Source organism: Mytilus galloprovincialis, chromosome 6 (genome assembly GCF_965363235.1).
Source record: "Mytilus galloprovincialis chromosome 6, xbMytGall1.hap1.1, whole genome shotgun sequence".
In the NCBI taxonomy this organism is placed as follows: domain Eukaryota; kingdom Metazoa; phylum Mollusca; class Bivalvia; order Mytilida; family Mytilidae; genus Mytilus; species Mytilus galloprovincialis.
In genome coordinates, this window is record NC_134843.1 from 36,231,847 (window position 1) to 36,241,876 (window position 10,030).

At 31.1% G+C, this 10,030-nt stretch overlaps 1 long non-coding RNA gene across 1 annotated transcript; it reads left to right on the forward strand.

Annotated features, from left to right (window-relative positions):
* Positions 1–3: 3 nt before the first annotated feature.
* LOC143079485 (uncharacterized) lies at positions 4–9,353 on the forward strand. Its single transcript, XR_012979421.1, has 3 exons — positions 4–350; positions 7,831–8,037; positions 9,033–9,353. It is a non-coding gene; the product is annotated as an uncharacterized LOC143079485 (long non-coding RNA).
* Positions 9,354–10,030: the final 677 nt, after the last annotated feature.

A 10,030-nucleotide genomic window follows, 5' to 3' on the forward strand; every position in this document is an offset into this window, starting at 1 on the left:
AAGTTAGGGCATATTACTACACGAATATTTATTATTAAAGTCGCAACATCCCTAGAAAGATCAATAAAATACAAATGTGTATTGATATCATGGTTTGTTCTACAAAGAACGATGAAATGTCTTGTCATTCTAAATCAAATTAAAACTCGACAGCGGACTATTTTTATGTGCATTTAGAACTTTGTTGACAGATTGCGATTCGTGCTCGCGTCGTCTGTCAAAGATGATTTGCAAATTTTTCATACTAGAAGCAAGGAGATTGAAAATTATTCACAGGAAAAACAGTTTGTTTTGAGGCAAACAAAATCAACATTCAATTAAATAAAAAAGAGAGTTAAGGAATTTTCGTGGTAAGATTTTAATAGAACAAGCGAAAAAAGGATCTGAAAATGCATTTATGAGGGGGAGGACAGGGGGGTTCTCTTTTTCCTTCTCTCGCCCCTTTTCTCCTTTCTCCTACCCCTCTTCTCCTTATTTTATTTTTTTTAATTTACCGGAAAAAAGAGATATTTTATTTCTTCATATTTTATTTTTTTCTCCAACTTCTCCTTTTTCCCAACCTTCCTCTCCTTTCTCCTACCCCCTTTCTCCCACCCCTTTTTCCTACCTCCTTTCTCCCTGTCTCCCTTATCCCTGTCCCCCCCCCTCATTTATATCTGATACTGATCATAACTCATGAATAAAAATGGTATCTGGTCTCAGTTGGGCTGCTGTGTCAGGATTTGACTGTCAAAGTGATACAAAACTCTAGAATTCTTCTGTATAAGAGACAATATCTGAAAAAGTCGATTTTCCATGTCCCCCACTTCACCAGCAATTATTTTTTTATTCAACCATCTTTTTTGAAAATTTCAAGTTTCAGTATGAACTAAATTATATAATGCACCAACTCTTGCCAATTAAACACTCATTCTTATATTTCTTCCAATAAAATATTGTAATTTAAATGTTCAACCCCCCCTAAAATCATGTTGTCCCCTGTGTTTTTTTGAAAACTAAATCATTTAAATAATATCCAAATTAATTAAACAGGCGTCCGATTCTCACATATATGATAAATTATATAATAAACTTGCCCTTAATTTGTCTTTTTATATTATAACTATAGCATGTAATAAAATTTTGCAAATTTTAAGACAAAAAACAATTGTCCCCAGAGGTGTTTTCCCTCCTGTTACCACACGGTTACGTTTATAAGACTTAGAGTTATTTTCCCATTATGTATTGTGAAGAGCATCATTTCCTGAATGCATTAGTACAAAGAAATAGTTGGAAAGGCAGCCAGGTTTGAAAATCAAGCCCATCCAAAGTAAGAATTTATAGAAAAATACTTATTGGTGTTCTATCCTGTTATAGCCTTTTCTTCAACTTTCTGAGAATATTTTTAAGTGTGCACCACAATATTAAGTGTGTTTTTATATCATCTTTTTAAAAGTTATAGGACACAGGAAATACACTTACATTTAATGTGATAAAAAGGACAAAAACTATCGCGTAATTCCTTTCTGTTACGTTCTGTCATGTTACCTGATAAAAAGTAACAGCATAACCATCATTAGTAACAGGAAGGATGTTCAAGACATTTTCACTGAAGAATCGAAGAGTTAATCTACTATATGTCAACCATTTCATTTAATATAAGTTATCACCACCATATCAAATAAATTCCAAAATAATATATATTGAATAACAAAATAGGTTTTTTGCTTTTGATAACAGCAGAGAACATTGTGCAATTTAAGTATAGTAGATAGTAACAGAAAGGAATTAATTTTAGAGTTTTTCATTACCTAGGCAGATTTTTCATCTTGCAAATACAGTTTCGAAGTATAAATGACATTGTTTGCTGTTATCTTCCAATTGTGACCAATCTAAAATGATGTATTTTTCTTAAACTTTAAAATAAAGCAGAAAAATCCTTTCTGTTACCAACTCTGTCCTGTTACCGTTGTCCTGTTACTCAAGATTCTTTCATGTTACTGACATACCGAACTATATTTAAGTATATTTCTAAACCTTTTGTATTGCAAATGTTTAAATCAATAATTGGCATTTGATAAACTATTGTAGGATATATATACTAGTAAACCACAAATAACGTCTTAAACTTATTCCTTATTCCCATTAGAAACTTTTTAAAATTGATTCCCTTTGGTAACAGGAAAGAACTGGATTTTTGTTGTACCATTTTTAAAATTGCCATTGTTTCCTTATTAAATAATTGTTTGAATTACAGACAACAGTTCCTAGATCCCAAATGTGTGTTCTTTGATTTGTGCTATTAAAATACCGGGTTTAAAGACATTTTTTTTTTTTTCTTATAGCCAAAATATCGACTTTTTCAGATATTGTCTCATATACAAATACACCGTGACAGTAGCTAATCAAGAAATTAATAAAAGGGGGAACGTCTAGTGCCTGTGGTCCTAGTGTAACAGTAGTCCAAATAATTATGACGTCTGGCAAGGCTATTTTTATTTTTTTCTGGGACGGACGCCCCAGAAAAAAAATAAAAATAGCCTTGCCAGACGTCATAATTAGTTGGAATAGTGTAACAGTAAATTTGGTTCGGTTGTAAAATTTGTTCTCCAGACTTTTTTTCCTAGTTAATTAAGTCCATGTCCATGATTTTACTAGGAATTAAAGTCCCAGGACAAATGTTTCTAGGAAAATCAGTCCATAGCTAGTAATTTATGTTTGTAACTTGTTTTCCTAGGAAAATATGTCACAAGACTTGTTTTTCTAATAGTTTTTTTGTATCATAAAATATATCTAAAATAGAAGATTTTTTTTGATAGATAAGATTGGAAAATAGAAGAAATTTTTTTCCAATAAAAACGAAGAATATTTCCTTAATAACCTAATTATTAAAAACATAAATATTCAGTTTCCTTTGCTTATAACATTTTTTATAATAAAAGACATGGACATTTTTAGTCCAAATAATTATGACGTCTTGATAGGCTATTATATTTTTTTTCTTTGACGCCTTACTTCATCAAATTATGACGTCTTGTAAGTTGAAAGGCTTTTATATTTTTTTTCTTTGACGCCTTACTTAGTTCGTCGAAGTAAGGCTTCAAAGAAAAAAAATATAATAGCCTTTCAAGCTGTCATAATTATTTGGACTAGGACATTTTTACCTAGGAATTCAATACTAATGACATGGACATGATTTTCTATGAAAATATGACCTGGACATGATTTCCTAGGAAAATTAGTCTGGAGACAAATTTTATTTACAGCTAATTTCCTAATGCATGTAATGCAAAACTTTGGTTGGCTTGCCTTCTTTGTTTGTATAATTGTTTATACAAGCTTTGTTAATATGATTGACATGATGGTCATCTTTATATAATTTATATAGGCATAGTTTAACCTGTATATTTAATATTTGAATTTAATTGGATATTATCCTAATGAGTGTACAATTTAAATACAAAGCAAGCAAGCTAACTTAAGTCTTGCTCTACATGCCTTAGGAAATTAGCTGTAACAGATTGATACACAACTCTTTCGTTTTGTCTATAACAACGTTAAAACATATTACATTCATATTCACTTTTAAAAATTAAAGGCATAGACATTTAAACCAAGGACTTCTAATGACATGGACATGACTTTGTGGGAAAATTAATAGTCTGGGGACATAACTTTTATCAAAAATTTAACTATGTGACTCTTAAACATTACTAAAACATAAGATTTAAATTTGCAAATGCAAGTAATTGAATCTTTTATAGGATTTTATAGGGCATGATTACCTAGGAAAATTTGTCTGGGGACATATATAACTAATATCGGACTAAATATATACTGGTAAATTCTGTAACCATGGACTTTTTATACTATATAGTACGTAATATTTGTCCGCCCTGACATATTTTACCAGGACAAATGTATCACTCACACTTGTACTTGTTCGCCCTGGATCAATTTGCTCTGATTTTTTTTTTGTACTCCAGTTGCATAATGTTAATTATTTGAATTTTTGTATTGCCACAACCAATTTATTATTTCCCCTATTTGCTTAGTCACTCAGACTGTCATGATAGTAGAACACTGGAGTACAATGTATTAATTTATCTTCATTGCTATTTTTTAACAAAATAATTTGTTTTTTAATACAAGTCTCAGAATATATATACAAAATGTAATTTTAAACGAACTTGTAAATCCTTGTATTAAATTCCTGTTTTCGTGATTTACAGTTCATACATCCATGACATCATTGTTTTTATTAATTCCAAGCTGCCTATTAGCTTATAAATCAAAACAAAAAGTTTGTTTTTTTATTATTGATCCATCAAAAGACAATTATCACAAAAATCAGTGAGAATAATTTACATGTTATTGAACAATTAACTTTCCTAAAAACTTTTAAATATTTATGTTTTTTTTATAAATTTTAACCTATACAATTCTTACTTGCATCTCTGAAATGTGCTTCTATGTGGTTTTGTTAGCAATTTCACCATTTTCCCTCCAAAATTTGGGTTTTAAGGCAAAATTTTTATTTTTCCTTATTGGTGACCCTTGTATTTGCCAGGGACGCATACATGTATATATAAGTCCTTGTATTTGCTTAATATTTGAAGCTATATTTCAGCTTTGTACATTACAGATTTGGACCAGGTCAGACCTGAGGTGTCACAGACAGTTTTTATTTGATATCCCATAAAAATATGTCAGTACCTCTATTTTCCCTATCATTTCATTGAAAATGGTCCCTTTAACATGCTTGTACCTATTTAAAGTAAAATTTTGAGCTTAAATGGTCTGGAACCCCTATTTTTTTCGATAAATTTGAGGTACATGTACTCTTTGTAAAGATTAAAATAAGACGGCATTCTGATAGAGACTTTGAATAAGTCTGAGCCATCTTAACTGTGTAAAATCAAAAGTAGCAGCACGAAATAAAGTTAAAATGAATATGAGTCCCCTGTATTATAATTTAAACACCGCTTTTTTTATGATCAAGTAATTCCTAAATGAATACTGGAAAATAGCTGTAGAATGCTCTCCGAACATAAAATTTGCATCAAATAATAAAAGCTTCATTTTAATCAACATAGAAATATGTTTCGAATTTGATGATTTATTGGGTATATATGATATTGCCTTCACTTAGTTATAAACTAGAAAAAAGTTATGTTTATCTCACCTAGCCCAAAGGGCCTACTGAGCTTTTCCCATCACTTTGCATCCGGCGTTGTTACCTTTACAAAAATCTTCTAGAACTCTGAAACTACTGGGCCAAATTAAACAAAACTTGGCCACAATCATCATTGTGGTATCTTGTTAAAAAAATATGTCAGATGACCCGGCCAACCAGCCAAGATGGCCGCCATGGCTAAAAATAGAACATAGGGGTAAAATACAGTTTTTGGCTTATAACTCAAAAACCAATGCATTTAGAGCATATATCTGACAAGGGTATAATTGGTATAATTGTTTAACAGGTGAAGATCTATCTGACCTGAAATTTTCAGATGAATCAGACAACCCATTGTTGGGTTGCTGCCCCTGATTTAGTGATTTTAAGGAAATTTTGCTGTTTTTGGTTTTTATCTTTAAAATATTATAGATAGAGATAAACTGTAAACAGCAATAATGTTCAGCAAAGAAAGATTTACAAATAAGTCAACATGACCGAAATGGTCAACAAGGTCAATTAATCCCCTATGGAGTTATTGTCCTTTATAGTCAATTTTTAACAATTTTCATAAAATTTGTAAATTTTTACTAACATTTTCCACTAAAACTACTGGGTCAAGTTCATTATATATAGAGATAATTTTAAGCAGCAAGAATGTTCAGTAAAGTAAGATGTACAAACACATCACCATCACCAAAACACAATTTTGTCATGAATCCATCTGCTTCCTTTGTTTAATATTCACATACATGTAGACCAAGGTGAGAGACACAGGTTCTTTAGAGCCTCTAGTTTAAAGTCTAGAATACCTTTTTATACAACCATAAAATCATATAATTATATTGGTATCACATCGTCTTTGTGGTCAGCTAAGCATCGTTTGAAGACGGATGGTTTCCAGATAATAACTTTAGTATAAGTTAATCATGTTAATAGAAATTAATAGAATTTTAACACAATGTTTAAAACAACAAAAGCTTGGGATTGATATTGGGGGTTATGGTCCCTAAGGTTTAGGATAAGGGGACCAAAACAAGCATTTATCTAGTTTCAGGACAATAAGTTGTGTATAAGTATTTCAATTCCTCTGAAATTGTACCACAATGTTAAATATTATAAGAAGAAGGTTGGAATTTATTTTTAGGGTTATGGGGCAAACAGTCAAGAATGATGGGCCAAACACAAGCATTTTTGTATTTTTAAGTTAATGACTTGTGTAAAAGTGTATGATCTTTCTAAAATTATACCCCAATGCTCAGTCTTCACGATGAACTGGTAAATCTACAGGCCCGGAGCTCAATTTTTGAAAATATTTAGTTAGATTCTGTTGGCCTGTAGACGTGATTTTTACAGGCCCAAGAGCAATTTTTCAAGCCTGGGCTGCCACTCAGCGTGAAAACTGAATGCTCTATACTACTATGGGATGGTTAGGATAGGCTGAGGGTATAGATAAAACCATTTGTGAATAAGGGGCAAAAAAGATGAAAAACAATTATTTTTCTGGTTAAAGGATAGTCAAGACAATTTGAAAGCTGTGTAAGGGAGGTAATCCAAAAGTTATATTTGAATTATTTCACACAACTTTTAAGGTGGTACCTAACACTACAGGGAGATAACTCTGTAAAGTCAGCTAAACGTTTTAATTACGTTGTGTTGTTAAAGGGATATTAAGCTTTTCAATGATCAAAATGAGTGTTTGTCAAACTGCTATATAACCAGTGTAATTTTTCTGATAAAACGGTTGGTTCAAAAAAATTTAAATTTTTATATTTTTGTCAAAGAGTCAAAGTAAATACTTTGTCAAAATTTTAAGAAAATTAAACGAGCCAAATTAATTTTAGTTCAAGTGTTGGGTACCACCTTAAAGATGTGATTTTGAAATTTACCAACATAATTTTAGCATAAGTAAATATAAATCTTTGAAGTTTGAAACCACAAAAAGGAAGGTTTGGATTGATTTGGGGGTTAATTTATGGTCCCTATGGTGTAGGAAAAAGGGGTATAAAAGGGGCCCAAATAATCAATTTTCTATTGTCCAGACAATAATTTGTAGAACAGTTTATAGAATTGCCTGAAGTTTCCACACCACAAAACTCCAAAGGATAGTAAGGGTTGGAATATTGGAGTTATGACTCAATCTGTTTATGAATTAGGAGCAACAAAAGGGGAAAAACAAGGGTTTCCTGGTTAATGGACAATTACTTTAGATTTGTTTCTTTTTGTTGGTGCCTCTTTTTGCTAGTTCTTTTATGAACTTTTATGCTCTACCTACAAAAGTAGAGAAGCATTATGTTTTCTAGTCTGTGCGTCCTTTCGTCTGTTTGTTTGTCTGTCCATCCATTCATCCCACTTCAGGTTAATGTTTTTGGTCAAGATAGTTTTTGATGAAGCTGAAGTCCAATCAACTTGAAACTTAGTACAAATGTTCCTTATGATATGATCTTTCTTATTTTAAAACAAAATTAAAGACTTTTGACCCCATTTTTATGGTTCACTGAACATAGAAATTAAAAGTGTTCCCTCAGTTTCAGGTTAAAGTTTTTTTAGTCAAGGTAGTTTTTGATGAAGTTAAAGTCCAATCAATTTGAAACTTAGTACACATTTATCATTAAAAAAGCTGATTGTGTCGTTTCATATTAATTAAAATTTATTTACCTAATTTATAATTTCAGCTTTTCCATGCATTGTAAGATTTCCAGAATATAGAACATGTAGTTCCTGATAAAAAAAACACCAAAAGATTGCTACGATAAAACTGTTGAGTAACTATTTGTAATACAGAATGCATCAAGATGGTGGTATGCTACATATATAATATTGATACTATGACAGATGAGAAAAGAAACTGAAGACATAACCAAATGCTGAAGTCAGCAAAGGTATGATTATAACTGTTACTGATGTTTGAAGAAGTGTGTCATTATAGCATCTACAAATATTTCAATCAAACATGGTTCAGTACTTCAGACTAGTTTTAATTTAAAAGAATGAAATGGCTACTAACATCCATTGCTAATTACAGCTTATTAACCTCCTGTTAAAAAAAAGAGGGATGAAATATACCATAGCAACATTCAAACTCATAAATCGAAAATAAACTGACAACGCCATGGCTAAAAATGAAAAAGACAAACAGACAATTAATAGTACACTAGAAACAACATTAAAAACTAAAAACTGAGCCACACAAACCCCACCAAAAACTGGGGGTGATCTCAGGGTCTCCAGAAGGGTAAGCAGATCCTGCTCCTTATGTGGCACCCTTCGTGTTGCACATGTTATTACAAACTTAGTATATAGTCTATTTCGGTAGGTCACATTCATGAAAAGGAAAGGGGATTGTAGGTACGAAGTAAGAAACATTCGATATCATCTGTGAAATGGTTTATCCATAATGGTCAACCAACTGTGATGATTGGGTAACCTGTATTATATTCAGGGGTGAATTCAGACATTTCTAAAGGGAGGGTTCAAACTAAATGTCTCCATTCAAGTGCATTGATCGTCTCAAAAAAAGGGGGGTTCCAACCACCGGAACCCTCCCCTTGGATCCACCACTGATATTTGAGAAGTTGCCACGATACATTTTGTTGATATCAAATTAAAGTTGAGAAGCTACGGTAATCTATATATGTTTATCTACTTTTCATTGTCTACTCTCACCTTGATTAGTAAATAAATAAAAATCATGTTGGAAGAAAAATTTAGTCATGTGTATATGTTTTAGGAACTAATTGTGGTATATTCTTCAGATTGAAACATGCAACAGAAAGTTCAATCATGACAATAAAGCAGGCAAGACATTTCAGTATGTACAATCTTGTAAAAATATGTCAAACTATGTCTAAGCATATTTTTTGTTTTGTTTTTTCAGATTAAAATATAAGGAGTAGATATTTTCCTGAAGATCTCATTTATGTCTCGAATGTGAAGGGAACAGAAGCTATCATGATGATTCTTTAAAAAAAAGACACAGAAACACAAGCTCCTGTAGACACTTATGAAAAAGAAGATGTTTTTGCAATGAATATGTGTGAATGTGATAAATTATGGCAAATCAACATGGTCAATTAACAACAATATGTTCTACAAATTTCCTAGATTTATAAGTTTCATAACATTTAGTTGAGGCAAACTAAAGTTAGATAACGGAAAACGAAAAAAATTGCAAATAAATATTGTTATTAAATACTCAGTTTTAGTTATTTTTATTTTGATATTAAAAAATATACTGTATTAGATAAAAACTAGTTATACATTTAAAAAATTAGTAACCCTCATGTCTCCCTGCATTAGAAGTTGCATAATTTAGCATTTACAGATGAAATATAATTGTGAGTAAAGTTCAACATGTGAAATAGTCTGACTGGATATGACAGAACATCAAAAGAAATGACGAAAAATTACACATCTTATCAAAATAGTACTACTAGAAACTAAAAGCTACTTGCAATTTTCACTGGTTTTGAGATCAGTAACAGTCTGACAAGGAAAGAATTTAATGAACATGATTATGATGCCTCTTGATAAATATAAAAACATATTGACTGTAAAATAATTACCAGTTACCAATTATATCTGTTGTTTACAAAATTTGTTATTTGGAAATATCTGTTGAATGTTTTGAAATTAAAATGTGTTAACTGAAATGATTAAAGAATTGAATTCTTTAAATGATACAAAAGCAAGGATACATTGAATGATTGCAATTGAGACAACTACTAGCCCTGCATAGTAGGGCACTGATGTAAACAAGTACAGGTCACCTGAAGTCTTCAACAATGAGCAAAAGCCTGAATTTAAAGATCGTTATACATGGGCTTATTAAGTCCCAAGATAATGGTATCTACATCCTTTGCTTTCAAATTTTTG